The following is an 18,385-nucleotide window of genomic DNA, read 5'->3' on the forward strand; positions in this document are numbered from 1 at the left end:
TTTAACCTGATAATTAATCGATTTAACTGTTGTATTTGTTGAGGAGGATGATCATAAAGATGCATGCAACCATGGCAATGTAACTAGTACAATAATATAACAGCACAACACTTTCACCTAACTTCAAGTCACGTGTCATTCTTTGAGATTAACGGTTAAAAAGACACTGGCCAGTACGGGGATCGAACCCGCGACATTCGCGTTATTAGCACGACGCTCTAACCAACTGAGCTAACCGGCCATATGTCCTATCGAATATACTCAGCTAATTTCATTGAGACATTTCATTTGATATTTTAGTCACCATCTATTAATTGTGTGAAGAAACAGTAGAGGAACGAGATAGCATCTTTCAGTTACGAAGTACTAAATTCTGTCAGCGACATTTGTTTTTGTAGTATCTGTATGACTCTAGGAAACAGAAATTAAAGATAGACTTGCTATTCCTTAATATTAAATGGATTTCATCCGGGGAACACACAGATAGAAAGGATTCAATTTTTAAATAATAGACAGCGTCCCTGGGTGGGCTTCTGCCAAAGTAATCGTATTCCCAGATGGTCTAAGGGTTAGGATTCCTGGCTTTCACCCAGGCGGCCCGGGTTCGATTCCCGGTCTGGGAAACTTTTCTTCAAACAAAGATCAGGTCAGTTTTAGTTTTGAAACGTCAGAAAGATAATGGTGAAGCTTTACACTTTGGGCTGTATTTCTCGAGTGACTAAAGAATATATTACCTTAACAAAAACTTTCCAGAATGTGATTAGTGGGGTTTAACCTGATAATTTATCGATTTAACTGTTGTAGTTATTAAGGAGGATGATCGTAAAGATGCATGCAAATATGGGAAAGTCACGAGTACAATAATATAACAGCACAACACTTTCACCTAACTTCAAGTCACGTGTCATTCTTTGAGAATAACGGTTAAAAGGACACTGGTCAGTACGGGGATCGAACCCGCGACATTCGCGTTATTAGCACGACGCTCTAACGGTAGTCTACCCAACTGAGCTAACCGCTAACCGCTGAGCTAATTTATTAGATAATACTTTTGCCAAAATAATCGTATTCCCAGATGGTCTAGGGGTTAGTATTACTGGCTTTCACCCAGGCGGCCCGGGTTCGATTCCCGCTCTGGGAAACTTTTCTTCAAGCAAAGATCAGGTCAGTTTTTGTTTTGAAACGTCAGAAAGATAACGGTGAAGCTTTACGGTTTGTTAATTTGTTTTTATAAAAGATTCGAAATGCCAATATTTTTTGGTAATCTGCATTAAATTACATTGGTTTTAAATGATTTTCTCAACACAACAAAACACATAATTTATACATTTAAGAAAGAATTACATGAGTGTACTACATTTAAGAAAGAATTACATGAAGTATTTAAAATACTGACCTCGAAGACAGCATGGATATTAGTTCAGTAGAGAGATGGACTAGGCGTTACGATTTCAGGCTCTCACCCATGCGGCCCGTGTTCTATTCCCGGTCAGGGAAACTCTTTATACCAAATATTATAAATTTTTGATTTCTTTCAGAAGGATCATTAGTGAGGTTTAATATGTCAAATCATTGATTGTTACAGTTGTAAAAGCGACAGTGAATGCGTAGGTTGTTCGTGAAGAACCATGTGGCCATTACAGTGTCAGCTTTATATTAAATTAATTTTGGATAGCAATAGTTTTTCAGTGATATTTCCAACATAAAACAATGACATCAACTGTATACAGAAGACAGAAGTACATGAAGTATTGTAAATACTGACGAAGAAAACTACGCGGATATTACTTCAGTAGCGCTACATTGAGGTAACACCAATTTATTAGATAATACTTCTGCCAAAGTAATCGTATTCCCAGATGGTCTAGGGGTTAGGATTCCTGGCTTTCACCCAGGCGGCCCTGGTTCGATTCCCGGTCTGGGAAACTCTTCTTCAAACAAAGATCAGGTCAGTTTTAGTTTTGAAACGTCAGAAAGATAATGGTGAAGCTTTACACTTTAGGCTGTATTTCTAAAGTGACTAAAGAATATATTACCTTAAAAAAAACTTTCCAGAATGTGATTAATGGGGTTTAACCTGATAATTGGTCGATTTAACTGTTGTAGTTGTTAAGGAGGATGATCATAAAGATGCATGCAACCATGGCAATGTCACGAGTACAATAATATAACAGCACAACACTTTCACCAAACTTCAAGTCACGTGTCATTGTTTGAGATTAACGGTTAAAAAGACACTGGCCAGTACGGGGATCGAACCCGCGACATTCGCGTTATTAGCACGACGCTCTAACCAACTGAGCTAACCGGCCATATGTCCTATTGAATATACTCAGCCAATTTCATTGCGACATTTCATTTGATATTTTAGTCACCATCTATTAATTGTGTGAAGAAACTGAAGGGGAACGAGATAGCATCTTTCAGTTACAAAGTACTAAATTCTGTCAGCGACATTTGTTTTTGTAGTATCTGTTTGTTTCTAGGAAACAGAAGTTAAAGATAGACTTGCTATTCCTTAATATTAAATGGATTTCATCCGAGGGAACACACAGATAGAAAGGATTAATTTTTTAAATAATAGACAGCGTCCCTGGGTGGGCTTGAACCACCAACCTTTCGGTACCCATCAGTATAAGAGGTAACAGCCGAACGCGCTGACCGATTGCGCGACAGAGACCGACACGGACTATGGTTTGTTAATTTGTATTTATAAAAGGTTCGAAATGTCCAATATTTTCTGGTAATCTGCATTAAATTACATTGGTTTTAAATGATTTTCTCAACACAACAAAACACATAATTTATACATTTAAGAAAGAATTACATGAAGTATTTAAAATACTGATCTCGAAGACATCATGGATATTATTTCAGTGGAGAGAGTAGGTCATTTCTGCCGATATCCCAGATGGACTAGGCGTTAGGATTTCAGGCTCTCACCCATGCGGCCCGGGTTCTATTCTCGGTCTGGGAAACTCATTATACCAAATATTTTAAATTTTTGATTTCTTTTAGAAGGATCGTTAGTGAGGTTTTATATGTCAAATCATTGATTGTTACAGTTGTAAAAGCGACAGTGACTGAGTAGGTTGTTCGTGAAGAACCATGTGGCCATTACAGTGTCTGCTTTATAATAAATTAATTTTGGATAGGAATAGTTTTTCAGTGATATTTCCAACATAAAACAAAGACATCAGCTGTATACAGAAGAGAGAAATACATGAAGTATTTCAAATACTGACGAAGAAAACTACGCGGATATTACTTCAGTAGCGCTACATTGAGGTAACACCAATTTATTAGATAATACTTCTGCCAAAGTAATCGTATTCCCAGATGGTCTAGGGGTTAGGATTCCTGGCTTTCACCAGGCGGCCCGGGTTCGATTCCCGGTCTGGGAAACTTTTCTTCAACAAAGATCAGGTCAGTTTTAGTTTTGAAACGTCAGAAAGATAATGGTGAAGCTTTACACTTTGGGCTGTATTTCTCGAGTGACTAAAGAATATATTACCTTAACAAAAACTTTCCAGAATGTGATTAGTGGGGTTTAACCTGATAAATAATCGATTTAACTGTTGTAGTTATTAAGGAGGATGATAGTAAAGATGCATGCAAATATGGGAAAGTCACGAGTACAATAATATAACAGCACAACACTTTCACCAAACTTCAAGTCACGTGTCATTCTTTGAGATTAACGGTTAAAAAGACACTGGTCAGTACGGGGATCGAACCCGCGACATTCGCGTTATTAGCACGACGCTCTAACGGTAGTCTACCCAACTGAGCTAATCGCTAACCGCTGAGCTAATTTATTAGATAATACTTCTGCAAAAGTAATCGTATTCCCAGATGGTCTAGGGGTCAGGATTCCTGGCTTTCACCCAGGCGGCCCGGGTTAGATTCCCGGTCTGGGAAACTTTTCTTCAAGCAAAGATCAGGTCAGTTTTAGTTTTGAAACGTCAGAAAGATAATGGTGAAGCTTTACACTTTAGGCTGTATTTCTAGAGTGACTAAAGATTATATTACCTTAACAAAAACTTTCCAGAATGTTATTAATGGGGTTTAACCTGATAATTTATCGATTTAACTGTTGTATTTGTTAAGGAGGATGATCATAAAGATGCATGCAACCATGGCAATGTCACGAGTACAATAATATAACAGCACAACACTTTCACCTAACTTCAAGTCACGTGTCATTGTTTGAGATTAACGGGTAAAAAGGCACTGGCCAGTACGGGGATCGAACCCGCGACATTCGCGTTATTAGCACGACGCTCTAACCAACTGAGCTAACCGGCCATATGTCCTATTGAATATACTCAGCCAATTTCATTGAGACATTTCATTTGATATTTTAGTCACCATCTATTAATTGTGTGAAGAAACTGAAGGGGAACGAGATAGCATCTTTCAGTTACGAAGTACTAAATTCTGTCGGCGACATTTGTTTTTGTAGTATCTGTTTGTTTCTAGGAAACAGAAATTAAAGATAGACTTGCTATTCCTTAATATTAAATGGATTTCATCCGAGGGAACACACAGATAGAAAGGATTCATTTTTTAAATAATAGACAGCGTCCCTGGGTGGGCTTGAACCACCAACCTTTCGGTACCCATCAGTATAAGAGGTAACAGACGAACGCGCTGACCGATTGCGCCACAGAGACCGACACGGACTATGGTTTGTTAATTTGTATTTATAAAAGGTTCGAAATGTCCAATATTTTTTGGTAATCTGCATTAAATTACATTGGTTTTAAATGATTTTCTCAACACAACAAAACACATAATTTATACATTTAAGAAAGAATTACATGAAGTATTTAAAATACTGACCTCGAAGACAGCATCGATATTAGTTCAGTGGAGAGAGTAGGTCCTTTCTGCCGATATCCCAGATGGACTAGGCGTTAGGATTTCAGGCTCTCACCCATGCGGCCCGGGTTCTATTCCCGGTCTGGGAAACTCTTTATACCAAATATTTTAAATTTTTGATTTCTTTCAGAAGGATCATTAGTGAGGTTTTATATGTCAAATCATTGATTGTTACAGTTGTAAAAGCAACAGTGACTGGGTAGGTTGTTCGTGAAGAACCATGTGGACATTACAGTGTCAGCTTTATAATAAATTAATTTTGGATAGGAATAGTTTTTCAGTGATATTTCCAACATAAAAAAAGACATCAGCTGTATACAGAAGACAGAAGTACATGAAGTATTTAAAATACTGACGAAGAAAACTACGCGGATATTACTTCAGTAGCGCTACATTGAGGTAACACCAATTTATTAGATAATACTTCTGCCAAAGTAATCGGATTCCCAGATGGTCTAGGCGTTAGGATTCCTGGCTTTCACCCAGGCGGCCCGGGTTCGATTCCCGGTCTGGGAAACTTTTCTTCAAACAAAGATCAGGTCAGTTTTAGTTTTGAAACGTCAGAAAGATAATGGTGAAGCTTTACACTTTGGGCTGTATTTCTCGAGTAAATAAAGAATATATTACCTTAACAAAAACTTTCCAGAATGTGATTAGTGGGGTTTAACCTGATAATTTATCGATTTAACTGTTGTAGTTATTAAGGAGGATGATAGTAAAGATGCATGCAAATATGGGAAAGTCACGAGTACAATAATATAACAGCACAACACTTTCACCTAACTTCAAGACACGTGTCATTCTTTGAGATTAACGGTTAAAAGGACACTGGTCAGTACGGGGATCGAACCCGCGACGTTCGCGTTATTAGCACGACGCTCTAACGGTAGTCTACCCAACTGAGCTAACCGCTAACCGCTGAGCTAATTTATTAGATAATACTTCTGCCAAAGTAATCGTATTCCCAGATGGTCTAGGGGTTAGGATTCCTGGCTTTCACCCAGGCGGCCCGGGTTCGATTCCCGGTCTGGGAAACTTTTCTTCAAGCAAAGATCAGGTCAGTTTTAGTTTTGAAACGTCAGAAAGATAATGGTGAAGCTTTACACTTTAGGCTGTATTTCTAGAGTGACTAAAGATTATATTACCTTAACAAAAACTTTCCAGAATGTTATTAATGGGGTTTAACCTGATAATTTATCGATTTAACTGTTGTATTTGTTAAGGAGGATGATCATAAAGATGCATGCAACCATGGCAATGTCACGAGTACAATAATATAACAGCACAACACTTTCACCTAACTTCAAGTCACGTGTCATTCTTTGAGATTAACGGTTAAAAAGACACTGGCCAGTACGGGGATGGACCCGCGACATTCGCGTTATTAGCACGACGCTCTAACCAACTGAGCTAACCGGCCATATGTCCTATTGAATATAGTCAGCTAATTTCATTGAGACATTTCATTTGATATTTTAGTCACCATCTAATAATTGTGTGAAGAAACAGTAGAGGAACGAGATAGCATCTTTCAGTTACGAAGTACTAAATTCTGTCAGCGACATTTGTTTTTGTAGTATCTGTATGACTCTAGGAAACAGAAATTAAAGATAGACTTGCTATTCCTTAATATTAAATGGATTTCATCCGGGGAACACACAGATAGAAAGGATTCAATTTTTAAATAATAGACAGCGTCCCTGGGTGGGCTTCTGCCAAAGTAATCGTATTCCCAGATGGTCTAGGGGTTAGGATTCCTGGCTTTCACCCAGGCGGCCCGGGTTCGATTCCCGGTCTGGGAAACTTTTCTTCAAGCAAAGATCAGGTCAGTTTTAGTTTTGAAACGTCAGAAAGACAATGGTGAAGCTTTACACTTTAGGCTGTATTTCTAGAGTGACTAAAGATTATATTACCTTAACAAAAACTTTCCAGAATGTTATTAATGGGGTTTAACCTGATAATTAATCGATTTAACTATTGTATTTGTTGAGGAGGATGATCATAAAGATGCATGCAACCATGGCAATGTAACTAGTATAATAATATAACAGCACAACACTTTCACCTAACTTCAAGTCACGTGTCATTCTTTGAGATTAACGGTTAAAAAGACACTGGCCAGTACGGGGATCGAACCCGCGACATTCGCGTTATTAGCACGACGCTCTAACCAACTGAGCTAACCGGCCATATGTCCTATCGAATATACTCAGCTAATTTCATTGAGACATTTCATTTGATATTTTAGTCACCATCTATTAATTGTGTGAAGAAACAGTAGAGGAACGAGATAGCATCTTTCAGTTACGAAGTACTAAATTCTTCCAGCGACATTTGTTTTTGTAGTATCTGTATGACTCTAGGAAACAGAAATTAAAGATAGACTTGCTATTCCTTAATATTAAATGGATTTCATCCGGGGAACACACAGATAGAAAGGATTCAATTTTTAAATAATAGACAGCGTCCCTGGGTGGGCTTCTGCCAAAGTAATCGTATTCCCAGATGGTCTAAGGGCTAGGATTCCTGGCTTTCACCCAGGCGGCCCGGGTTCGATTCCCGGTCTGGGAAACTTTTCTTCAAACAAAGATCAGGTCAGTTTTAGTTTTGAAACGTCAGAAAGATAATGGTGAAGCTTTACACTTTGGGCTGTATTTCTCGAGTGACTAAAGAATATATTACCTTAACAAAAACTTTCCAGAATGTGATTAGTGGGGTTTAACCTGATAATTTATCGATTTAACTGTTGTAGTTATTAAGGAGGATGATCGTAAAGATGCATGCAAATATGGGAAAGTCACGAGTACAATAATATAACAGCACAACACTTTCACCTAACTTCAAGTCACGTGTCATTCTTTGAGAATAACGGTTAAAAGGACACTGGTCAGTACGGGGATCGAACCCGCGACATTCGCGTTATTAGCACGACGCTCTAACGGTAGTCTACCCAACTGAGCTAACCGCTAACCGCTGAGCTAATTTATTAGATAATACTTCTGCCAAAATAATCGTATTCCCAGATGGTCTAGGGGTTAGTATTCCTGGCTTTCACCCAGGCGGCCCGAGTTCGATTCCCGGTCTGGGAAACTTTTCTTCAAGCAAAGATCAGGTCAGTTTTAGTTTTGAAACGTCAGAAAGATAATGGTGAAGCTTTACACTTTGGGCTGTATTTCTCGAGTGACTAAAGAATATATTACCTTAACAAAAACTTTCCAGTATGTGATTAGTGGGGTTTAACCTGATAATTTATCGATTTAACTGTTGTATTTGTTGAGGAGGATGATCATAAAGATGCATGCAACCATGGCAATGTCACTAGTACAATAATATAACAGCACAACACTTTCATCTAACTTCAAGTCACGTGTCATTCTTTGAGATTAACGGTTAAAAAGACACTGGCCAGTACGGGGATCGAACCCGCGACATTCGCGTTATTAGCACGACGCTCTAACCAACTGAGCTAACCGGTCATATGTCCTATTGAATATACTCAGCTAATTTCATTGAGACATTTCATTTGATATTTTAGTCACCATCTAATAATTGTGTGACGAAACAGTAGAGGAACGAGATAGCATCTTTCAGTTACGAAGTACTAAATTCTGTCAGCGACATTTGTTTTTGTAGTATCTGTTTGACTCTAGGAAACAGAAATTAAATATAGACTTGCTATTCCTTAATATTAAATGGATTTCATCCGGGGGAACACACAGATAGAGAGGATTCAATTTTTAAATAATAGACAGCGTCCCTGGGTGGGCTTGAACCACCAACCTTTCGGTACCCATCAGTATAAGAGGTAACAGCCGAACGCGCTGACCGATTGTGCCACAGAGACCGACACGCACGATGGTTTGTTAATTTGTTTTTATAAAAGATTCGAAATTTCTAATATTTTTTGGTAATCTGCATTAAATTACATTGGTTTTAAATGATTTTCTCAACACAACAAAACACATAATTTATACATTTAAGAAAGAATTACATGAAGTATTTAAAATACTGACCTCGAAGACATCATTATATTATTTCAGTGGAGAGAGTAGGTCATTTCTGCCGATATCCCAGATGGACTAGGCGTTAGGATTTCAGGCTCTCACCCATGCGGCCCGGGTTCTATTCTCGGTCTGGGGAACTCATTATACCAAATATTTTAAATTTTTGATTTCTTTCAGAAGGATCGTTAGTGAGGTTTTATATGTCAAATCATTGATTGTTACAGTTGTAAAAGCGACAGTGACTGAGTAGGTTGTTCGTGAAGAACCATGTGGCCATTACAGTGTCAGCTTTATAATAAATTAATTTTGGATAGGAATAGTTTTTCAGTGATATTTCCAACATAAAACAAAGACATCAGCTGTATAAAGAAGACAGAAATACATGAAGTATTTCAAATACCGACGAAGAAAACTACGCGGATATTACTTCAGTAGCGCTACATTGAGGTAACACCAATTTATTAGATAATACTTCTGCCAAAGTAATCGTATTCCCAGATGGTCTAGGGGTTAGGATTCCTGGCTTTCACCCAGGCGGCCCGGGTTCGATTCCCGGTCTGGGAAACTTTTCTTCAAACAAAGATCAGGTCAGTTTTAGTTTTGAAACGTCAGAAAGATAATGGTGAAGCTTTACACTTTGGGCTGAATTTCTCGAGTGACTAAAGAATATATTACCTTAACAAAAACTTTCCAGAATGTGATTAGTGGGGTTTAACCTGATAATTTATCGATTTAACTGTTGTATTTGTTGAGGAGGATGATCATAAAGATGCAACACTTTCACCTAACTTCAAGTCACGTGTCATTCTTTGAGATTAACGGTTAAAAAGACACTGGCCAGTACGGGGATCGAACCCGCGACATTAGCGTTATTAGCAAGACGCTCTAACCAACTGAGCTAACCTATGCCCTATGGAATATACTCAGCTAATTTCATTGAGACATTTCATTTGATATTTTAGTCACCATCTATTAATTGTGTGAAGAAACAGTAGAGGAACGAGACAGCATCTTTCAGTTACGAAGTACTAAATTCTGTCAGCGACATTTGTTTTTGTAGTATCTGTTTGACTCTAGAAAACAGAAATTAAAGATAGACTTGCTATTCCTTAATATTAAATGGATTTCATCCGAGGGAACACACAGATAGAAAGGATTAATTTTTTAAATAATAGACAGCGTCTCTGGGTGGGCTTGAACCACCAACCTTTCGGTACCCATCAGTATAAGAGGTAACAGCCCAACGCGCTGACCGATTGTGCCACAGAGAGCGACACGGACTATGGTTTGTTAATTTGTTTTTATAAAAGATTCGAAATTTCCAATATTTTTTGGTAATCTGCATTAAATTACATTGGTTTTAAATGATTTTCTCAACACAACAAAACACATAATTTATACATTTAAGAAAGAATTAAATGAAGGATTCAAAATACTGACCTCGAATACAGCATGGATATTAGTTCAGTGGAGAGAGTAGGTCATTTCTGCCGATATCCCAGATGGACTAGGCGTTAGGATTTCAGGCTCTCACCCATGCGGCCCGGGTTCTATTCCCGGTCTGGGAAACTCTTTATACCAAATATTTTAAATTTTTGATTTCTTTCAGAAGGATAGTTAGTGAGGTTTTATATGTCAAATCATTGATTGTTACAGTTGTAAAAGCGACAGTGACTGGGTAGGTCATTCGTGAAGAACCATGTGGCCATTACAGTGTCAGCTTTATAATAAATTAATTTTGAATAGCAATAGTTTTTCAGTGATATTTCCAACATAAAACAAAGACATCAACTGTATACAGAAGACAGAATTACATGAAGTATTTCAAATACTGACAAAGAAAACTACGCGGATATTACTTCAGTAGCGCTACATTGAGGTAACACCAATTTATTAGATAATACTTCTGCCAAAGTAATCGTATTCCCAGATGGTCTAGGGGTTACGATTCCTGCCTTTTACCCAGACGGCCCGGGTTCGATTCCCGATCTGGGAAAATTTTCTTCAAGCAAAGATCAGGTCAGTTTTAGTTTTGAAACGTCAGAAAGATAATGGTGAAGCTTTACACTTTAGGCTGTATTTCTAGAGTGACTAAAGAATATATTACCTTAACAAAAACTTTCCAGAATGTTATTAATGGGGTTTAACCTGATAATTTATTGATTTAACTGTTGTAGTTGTTAAGGAGGATGATCATAAAGATGCATTCAACCATGGCAATGTCACGAGTACAATAATATAACAGAACAACACTTTCACCTAACTTCAAGTCACGTGTCATTCTTTGAGATTAACGGTTAAAAAGACACTGGCCAGTACGGTTCTAATCCCGGTCTGGGAAACTCTTTAATACCAAATGTTATGATTTTTTGATTTCTTTCAGAAGGATAGTTAGTGAGGTTTTATATGTCAAATCATTGATTGTTACAGTTGTAAAAGCGACAGTGACTGGGTAGGTCATTCGTGAAGAACCATGTGGCCATTACAGTGTCAGCTTTATAATAAATTAATTTTGAATAGCAATAGTTTTTCAGTGATATTTCCAACATAAAACAAAGACATCAACTGTATACAGAAGACAGAATTACATGAAGTATTTCAAATACTGACAAAGAAAACTACGCGGATATTACTTCAGTAGCGCTACATTGAGGTAACACCAATTTATTAGATAATACTTCTGCCAAAGTAATCGTATTCCCAGATGGTCTAGGGGTTAGGATTCCTGCCTTTTACCCAGACGGCCCGGGTTCGATTCCCGATCTGGGAAAATTTTCTTCAAGCAAAGATCAGGTCAGTTTTAGTTTTGAAACGTCAGAAAGATAATGGTGAAGCTTTACACTTTAGGCTGTATTTCTAGAGTGACTAAAGAATATATTACCTTAACAAAAACTTTCCAGAATGTTATTAATGGGGTTTAACCTGATAATTTATTGATTTAACTGTTGTAGTTGTTAAGGAGGATGATCATAAAGATGCATTCAACCATGGCAATGTCACGAGTACAATAATATAACAGAACAACACTTTCACCTAACTTCAAGTCACGTGTCATTCTTTGAGATTAACGGTTAAAAAGACACTGGCCAGTACGGTTCTAATCCCGGTCTGGGAAACTCTTTAATACCAAATGTTATGAATTTTTGATTTCTTTCAGAAGGATCATTTTTGAGGTTTTATATGTCAAATCATTGATTGTTACAGTTGTAAAAGCGACAGTGACTGGGTAGGTTGTTCGTGAAGAACCATGTGGCCATTACAGTGTCAGCTTTATAATAAATTAATTTTGAATAGCAATAGTTTTTCAGTGATATTTCCAACATAAAACAAAGACATCAACTGTATACAGAAGACAGAAGTACATGAAGTATTTCAAATACTGACGAAGAAAACTACGCGGATATTACTTCAGTAGCGCTACATTGAGGTAACACCAATTTATTAGATAATACTTCTGCCAAAGTAATCGTATTCCCAGATGGTCTAGGGGTTAGGATTCCTGGCTTTCACCCAGTCAGCCCGGGTTCGATTCCCGGTCTGGGAAACTTTTCTTCAAGCAGAGATCAGGTCAGTTTTAGTTTTGAAACGTCAGAAAGATAATGGTGAAGCTTTACACTTTAGGCTGTATTTTTAGAGTGACTAAAGATTATATTACCTTAACAAAAACTTTCCTGAATGTTATTAATGGGGTTTAACCTGATAATTTATCGATTTAACTGTTGTATTTGTTGAGGAGGATGGTCATAAAGATGCATGCAACCATGGCAATGTCACGAGTACAATAATATAACAGCACAACACTTTTACCTAACTTCAAGTCACGTGTCATTCTTTGAGATTAACGGTTAAAATGACACTGGCCAGTACGGGGATCGAACCCGCGACATTCGCGTTATTAGCACGACGCTCTAACCAACTGAGCTAACCGGCCATATGCCCTATGGAATATACTCAGCTAATTTCATTGAGACATTTCATTTGATATTTTAGTCACCATCTATTAATTGTGTGAAGAAACAGTAGAGGAACGAGATAGCATCTTTCAGTTACGAAGTACTAAATTCTGTCAGCGACATTTGTTTTTGTAGTATCTGTTTGACTCTAGAAAACAGAAATTAAAGATAGACTTGCTATTCCTTAATATTAAATGGATTTCATCCGGGGGAACACACAGATAGAAAGGATTCAATTTTTAAATAATAGACAGCGTCCCTGGGTGGGCTTGAACCACCAACCTTTCGGTACCCATCAGTATAAGAGGTAACAGCCGAACGCGCTGACCGATTGTGCCACAGAGACCGATACGCACGATGGTTTGTTAATTTGTTTTTATAAAAGATTCGAAATTTCCAATATTTTTTGGTAATCTGCATTAAATTACATTGGTTTTAAATGATTTTCTCAACACAACAAAACACATAATTTATACATTTAAGAAAGAATTACATGAAGTATTTAAAATACTGACCTCGAAGACATCATGAATATTATTTCAGTGGAGAGAGTAGGTCATTTCTGCCGATATCCCAGATGGACTAGGCGTTAGGATTTCAGGCTCTCACCCATGCGGCCCGGGTTCTATTCTCGGTCTGGGAAACTCATTATACCAAATATTTTAAATTTTTGATTTCTTTTAGAAGGATCGTTAGTGAGGTTTTATATGTCAAATCATTGATTGTTACAGTTGTAAAAGCGACAGTGACTGAGTAGGTTGTTCGTGAAGAACCATGTGGCCATTACAGTGTCAGCTTTATAATAAATTAATTTTGGATAGGAATAGTTTTTCAGTGATATTTCCAACATAAAACAAAGATATCAGCTGTATACAGAAGACAGAAATACATGAAGTATTTCAAATACTGACGAAGAAAACTACGCGGATATTACTTCAGTAGCGCTACATTGAGGTGACACCAATTTATTAGATAATACTTCTGCCAAAGTAATCGTATTCCCAGATGGTCTAGGGGTTAGGATTCCTGGCTTTCACCCAGGCGGCCCGGGTTCGATTCCCGGTCTGGGAAACTTTTCTTCAAACAAAGATCAGGTCAGTTTTAGTTTTGAAACGTCAGAAAGATAATGGCGAAGCTTTACACTTTGGGCTGTATTTCTCGAGTGACTAAAGAATATATTACCTTAACAAAAACTTTCCAGAATGTGATTAGTGGGGTTTAACCTGATAATTTATCGATTTAACTGTTGTAGTTATTAAGGAGGATGATAGTAAAGATGCATGCAAATATGGGAAAGTCACGAGTACAATAATATAACAGCACAACACTTTCACCTAACTTCAAGTCACGTGTCATTCTTTGAGATTAACGGTTAAAAAGACACTGGTCAGTACGGGGATCGAACCCGCGACATTCGCGTTATTAGCACGACGCTCTAACGGTAGTCTACCCAACTGAGCTAACCGCTAACCGCTGAGCTAATTTATTAGATAATACTTCTGCCAAAGTAATCGTATTCCCAGATGGTCTAGGGGTTAGGATTCCTGGCTTTCACACAGGCGGCCCGGGTTCGATTCCCGGTCTGGGAAACTTTTCTTCAATCAAAGATCAGGTCAGTTTTAGTTTTGAAACGTCACAAAGATAATGGTGAAGCTTTACACTTTAGGCTGTATTTCTAGAGTGACTAAAGATTATATTACCTTAACAAAAACTTTCCAGAATGTTATTAATGGGGTTTAACCTGATAATTTATCGATTTAACTGTTGTATTTGTTAAGGAGGATGATCATAAAGATGCATGCAACCATGGCAATGTCACGAGTACAATAATATAACAGCACAACACTTTCACCTAACTTCAAGTCACGTGTCATTCTTTGAGATTAACGGTTAAAAAGACACTGGCCAGTACGGGGATCGAACCCGCGACATTCGCGTTATTAGCACGACGCTCTAACCAACTGAGCTAACCGGACATATGTCCTATTGAATATACTCAGCTAATTTCATTGAGACATTTCATTTTATATTTTAGTCACCATCTATTAATTGTGTGAAGAAACAGTAGAGGAACGAGATGGCATCTTTCAGTTACGAAGTACTAAATTTTGTCAGCAACATTTGTTTTCTGTAGCATCTGTTTGACTCTAGGAAACAGAAATCAAAGATAGACTTGCTATTCCTCAATATTAAATGGATTTCATCCGAGGGAACACATAGATTGAAAGGATTCATTTTTTAAATAATAGACAGCGTCCCTGGGTGGGCTTCAACCACCAACCTTTCGGTACCCATCAGTATAAGAGGTAACAGCCGAACGCGCTGACCGATTGTGCCACAGAGACCGACACGGACTATGGTTTGTTAATTTGTTTTTATAAAAGATTCGAAATGTCCAATATTTTTTGTTAATCTGCATTAAATTACATTGGTTTTAAATGATTTTCTCAACACAACAAAACACATAATTTATACATTTAAGAAATAATTACATGAAGTATTTAAAATACTGACCTCGAAGACATCATGGATATTATTTCAGTGGAGAGAATAGGTCATTTTTGCCGATATCCCAGATGGACTAGGTGTTAGGATTTCAGGCTCTCACCCATGCGGCCCGGTTTCTATTCTCGGTCTGGGAAACTCTTTATACCAAATATTTTAAATTTTTGATTTCTTTCAGAAGGATCGTTAGTGAGGTTTTATATGTCAAATCATTGATTGTTACAGTTGTAAAAGCGACAGTGACTGAGTAGGTTGTTCGTGAAGAACCATTTGGCCATTAAAGTGTCAGCTTTATAATAAATTAATTTTGGATAGGAATAGTTTTTCAGTGATATTTCCAACATAAAACAAAGACATCAGCTGTATACAGAAGACAGAAATACATGGAGTATTTCAAATACTGACGAAGAAAACTACGCGGATATTACTTCAGTAGCGCTACACTGAGGTAACACCAATTTATTAGATAATACTTCTGCCAAAGCAATCGTATTCCCAGATGGTCTAGGGGTTAGAATTCCTGCCTTTCACCCAGACGGCCCGGGTTTGATTCCCGGTCTGGCAAACTTTTCTTCAAGCAAAGATCAGGTCAGTTTTAGTTTTGAAACGTCAGAAAGATAATGGTGAAGCTTTACACTTTAGGCTGTATTTCTAGAGTGACTAAAGAATTTATTACCTTAACAAAAACTTTCCAGAATGTTATTAATGGGGTTTAACCTGATAATTTATCGATTTAACTGTTGTAGTTGTTAAGGAGGATGATCATAAAGATGCATTCAACCATGGCAATGTCACGAGTACAATAATATAACAGCACAACACTTTTACCTAACTTCAAGTCACGTGTCATTCTTTGAGATTAACGGTTAAAAAAACACTGGCCAGTACGGGGATCGAACCCGCGACATTCGCGTTATTAGCACGACGCTCTAACCAACTGAGCTAACCGCTAACCGCTGAGCTAATTTATTAGATAATACTTCTGCCAAAGTAATCGGATTCCCAGATGGTCTAGGGGTTAGGATTCCTGGCTTTCACCCAGTCGGCCCGGGTTCGATTCCCGGTCTGGGAAACTTTTCTTCAAACAAAGATCAGGTCAGTTTTAGTTTTGAAACGTCAGAAAGATAATGGTGAAGCTTTACACTTTGGGCTGTATTTCTAGAGTGACTAAAGAATATATTACCTTAACAAAAACTTTCCAGAATGTTATTAATGGGGTTTAACCTGATAATTTATCGATTTAACTATTGTAGTTGTTATGGAGGATGATCATAAAGATGCATGCAACCATGGCAATGTCATGAGTACAATAATATAACAGCACAACACTTTCACCTAACTTCAAGTCACGTGTCATTCTTTGAGATTAACGGTTAAAAAGACACTGGCCAGTACGGGGATCGAACCCGCGACATTCGCGTTATTAGCACGACGCTCTAACCAACTGAGCTAACCGCTAACCGCTGAGCTAATTTATTAGATAATACTTCTGCCAAAGTAATCGGATTCCCAGATGGTCTAGGGGTTAGGATTCCGGCTTTCACCCAGTCGGCCCGGGTTCGATTCCCGGTCTGGGAAACTTTTCTCCAAACAAAGATCAGGTCAGTTTTAATTTTGAAACGTCAGAAAGATAATGGTGAAGTTTTACACTTTAGTCTGTATTTCTAGAGTGACTAAAGAATATATTACCTTAACAAAAACTTTCCAGAATGTTATTAATGGGGTTTAACCTGATAATTTATCGATTTAACTATTGTAGTTGTTATGGAGGATGATCATAAAGATGCATGCAACCATGGCAATGTCATGAGTACAATAATATAACAGCACAACACTTTCACCTAACTTCAAGTCACGTGTCATTCTTTGAGATTAACGGTTAAAAAGACACTGGCCAGTACGGGGATCGAACCCGCGACATTCGCGTTATTAGCACGACGCTCTAACCAACTGAGCTAACCGGCCATATGTCCTATTGAATATACTCAGCTAATTTCATTGAGACATTTCATTTTATATTTTAGCTTTCATTTATTAATTGTGTGAAGAAACAGTAGAGGAACGAGATAGCATCTTTCAGTTACGAAGTACTAAATTCTGTCAGCGACATTTGTTTTTGTAGTATCTGTTTGACTCTAGGAAACAGAAATTAAAGATAGACTTGCTATTCCTTAATATTAAATGGATTTCATCCGAGGGAACACACAGATAGAAAGGATTCATTTTTTAAATAATAGACAGCGTCCCTGGGTGGGCTTCAACCACCAACCTTCCGGTACCCATCGGTATAAGAGGTAACAGCCGAACGCGCTGACCGATTGTGCCACAGAGACCGACACGGACTATGGTTTGTTAATTTGTTTTTATAAAAGATTCGAAATGTCCAATATTTTTTGGTAATCTGCATTAAATTACATTGGTTTTAAATGATTTTCTCAACACAACAAAACACATAATTTATACATTTAAGAAAGAATTACATGAAGTATTTAAAATACTGACCTCGAAGACAGCATCGATATTAGTTCAGTGGAGAGAGTAGGTCCTTTCTGCCGATATCCCAGATGGACTAGGCGTTAGGATTTCAGGCTCTCACCCATGCGGCCCGGGTTCTATTCCCGGTCTGCGAAACTCTTTATACCAAATATTTTAAATTTCTGATTTCTTTCAGAAGGATCATTAGTGAGGTTTTATATGTCCAATCATTGATTGTTACAGTTGTAAAAGCGACAGTGACTGGGTAGGTTGTTCGTGAAGAACCATGTGGACATTACAGTGTCAGCTTCATAATAAATTGATTTCGGATAGGAATAGTTTTTCAGTGATATTTTCAACATAAAAAAAGACATCAGCTGTATACAGAAGACAGAAGTACACGAAGTATTTCAAATACTGACGAAGAAAACTACGCGGATATTACTTCAGTAGCGCTACATTGAGGTAACACCAATTTATTAGATAATACTTCTGCCAAAGTAATCGGATTCCCAGATGGTGTAGGGGTTAGGATTCCTGGCTTTCACCCAGGCGGCCCGGGTT

The 18,385-nt window shown here is 37.7% G+C and overlaps 20 non-coding genes across 20 annotated transcripts; 7 read left to right on the plus strand and 13 right to left on the minus strand.

The window, feature by feature from the left end:
- Positions 1-167: 167 nt before the first annotated feature.
- On the minus strand, positions 168-241 carry Trnai-aau (transfer RNA isoleucine (anticodon AAU)). Its single transcript has one exon. It is a non-coding gene; the product is annotated as a tRNA-Ile (tRNA).
- A 310-nt stretch (positions 242-551) lies between these two features.
- Positions 552-623, plus strand: Trnae-uuc (transfer RNA glutamic acid (anticodon UUC)). Its single transcript has one exon. It is a non-coding gene; the product is annotated as a tRNA-Glu (tRNA).
- A 1,615-nt stretch (positions 624-2,238) lies between these two features.
- Trnai-aau (transfer RNA isoleucine (anticodon AAU)) lies at positions 2,239-2,312 on the minus strand. Its single transcript has one exon. It is a non-coding gene; the product is annotated as a tRNA-Ile (tRNA).
- Positions 2,313-2,588: 276 nt separating this feature from the next.
- On the minus strand, positions 2,589-2,680 carry Trnan-guu (transfer RNA asparagine (anticodon GUU)). Its single transcript is given in 2 exon segments — positions 2,589-2,624; positions 2,643-2,680. It is a non-coding gene; the product is annotated as a tRNA-Asn (tRNA).
- Positions 2,681-3,849: 1,169 nt separating this feature from the next.
- On the plus strand, positions 3,850-3,921 carry Trnae-uuc (transfer RNA glutamic acid (anticodon UUC)). The gene has a single exon. It is a non-coding gene; the product is annotated as a tRNA-Glu (tRNA).
- A 313-nt stretch (positions 3,922-4,234) lies between these two features.
- Positions 4,235-4,308, minus strand: Trnai-aau (transfer RNA isoleucine (anticodon AAU)). Its single transcript has one exon. It is a non-coding gene; the product is annotated as a tRNA-Ile (tRNA).
- A 1,538-nt stretch (positions 4,309-5,846) lies between these two features.
- Trnae-uuc (transfer RNA glutamic acid (anticodon UUC)) lies at positions 5,847-5,918 on the plus strand. The gene has a single exon. It is a non-coding gene; the product is annotated as a tRNA-Glu (tRNA).
- A 696-nt stretch (positions 5,919-6,614) lies between these two features.
- Positions 6,615-6,686, plus strand: Trnae-uuc (transfer RNA glutamic acid (anticodon UUC)). Its single transcript has one exon. It is a non-coding gene; the product is annotated as a tRNA-Glu (tRNA).
- Positions 6,687-6,999: 313 nt separating this feature from the next.
- On the minus strand, positions 7,000-7,073 carry Trnai-aau (transfer RNA isoleucine (anticodon AAU)). The gene has a single exon. It is a non-coding gene; the product is annotated as a tRNA-Ile (tRNA).
- Positions 7,074-7,383: 310 nt separating this feature from the next.
- Trnae-uuc (transfer RNA glutamic acid (anticodon UUC)) lies at positions 7,384-7,455 on the plus strand. The gene has a single exon. It is a non-coding gene; the product is annotated as a tRNA-Glu (tRNA).
- An 831-nt stretch (positions 7,456-8,286) lies between these two features.
- Trnai-aau (transfer RNA isoleucine (anticodon AAU)) lies at positions 8,287-8,360 on the minus strand. Its single transcript has one exon. It is a non-coding gene; the product is annotated as a tRNA-Ile (tRNA).
- Positions 8,361-8,636: 276 nt separating this feature from the next.
- On the minus strand, positions 8,637-8,728 carry Trnan-guu (transfer RNA asparagine (anticodon GUU)). Its single transcript is given in 2 exon segments — positions 8,637-8,672; positions 8,691-8,728. It is a non-coding gene; the product is annotated as a tRNA-Asn (tRNA).
- A 652-nt stretch (positions 8,729-9,380) lies between these two features.
- Trnae-uuc (transfer RNA glutamic acid (anticodon UUC)) lies at positions 9,381-9,452 on the plus strand. Its single transcript has one exon. It is a non-coding gene; the product is annotated as a tRNA-Glu (tRNA).
- Positions 9,453-12,745: 3,293 nt separating this feature from the next.
- Positions 12,746-12,819, minus strand: Trnai-aau (transfer RNA isoleucine (anticodon AAU)). The gene has a single exon. It is a non-coding gene; the product is annotated as a tRNA-Ile (tRNA).
- A 276-nt stretch (positions 12,820-13,095) lies between these two features.
- Trnan-guu (transfer RNA asparagine (anticodon GUU)) lies at positions 13,096-13,187 on the minus strand. The gene is given in 2 exon segments: positions 13,096-13,131; positions 13,150-13,187. It is a non-coding gene; the product is annotated as a tRNA-Asn (tRNA).
- A 653-nt stretch (positions 13,188-13,840) lies between these two features.
- Positions 13,841-13,912, plus strand: Trnae-uuc (transfer RNA glutamic acid (anticodon UUC)). The gene has a single exon. It is a non-coding gene; the product is annotated as a tRNA-Glu (tRNA).
- Positions 13,913-14,743: 831 nt separating this feature from the next.
- On the minus strand, positions 14,744-14,817 carry Trnai-aau (transfer RNA isoleucine (anticodon AAU)). Its single transcript has one exon. It is a non-coding gene; the product is annotated as a tRNA-Ile (tRNA).
- Positions 14,818-16,224: 1,407 nt separating this feature from the next.
- Positions 16,225-16,301, minus strand: Trnai-aau (transfer RNA isoleucine (anticodon AAU)). The gene has a single exon. It is a non-coding gene; the product is annotated as a tRNA-Ile (tRNA).
- A 430-nt stretch (positions 16,302-16,731) lies between these two features.
- Trnai-aau (transfer RNA isoleucine (anticodon AAU)) lies at positions 16,732-16,808 on the minus strand. The gene has a single exon. It is a non-coding gene; the product is annotated as a tRNA-Ile (tRNA).
- A 429-nt stretch (positions 16,809-17,237) lies between these two features.
- Positions 17,238-17,311, minus strand: Trnai-aau (transfer RNA isoleucine (anticodon AAU)). The gene has a single exon. It is a non-coding gene; the product is annotated as a tRNA-Ile (tRNA).
- Between the last annotated feature and the right edge of the window lie 1,074 nt (positions 17,312-18,385).

Source organism: Styela clava, chromosome 10, assembly GCF_964204865.1.
Source record: "Styela clava chromosome 10, kaStyClav1.hap1.2, whole genome shotgun sequence".
Lineage (NCBI taxonomy): Eukaryota > Metazoa > Chordata > Ascidiacea > Stolidobranchia > Styelidae > Styela > Styela clava.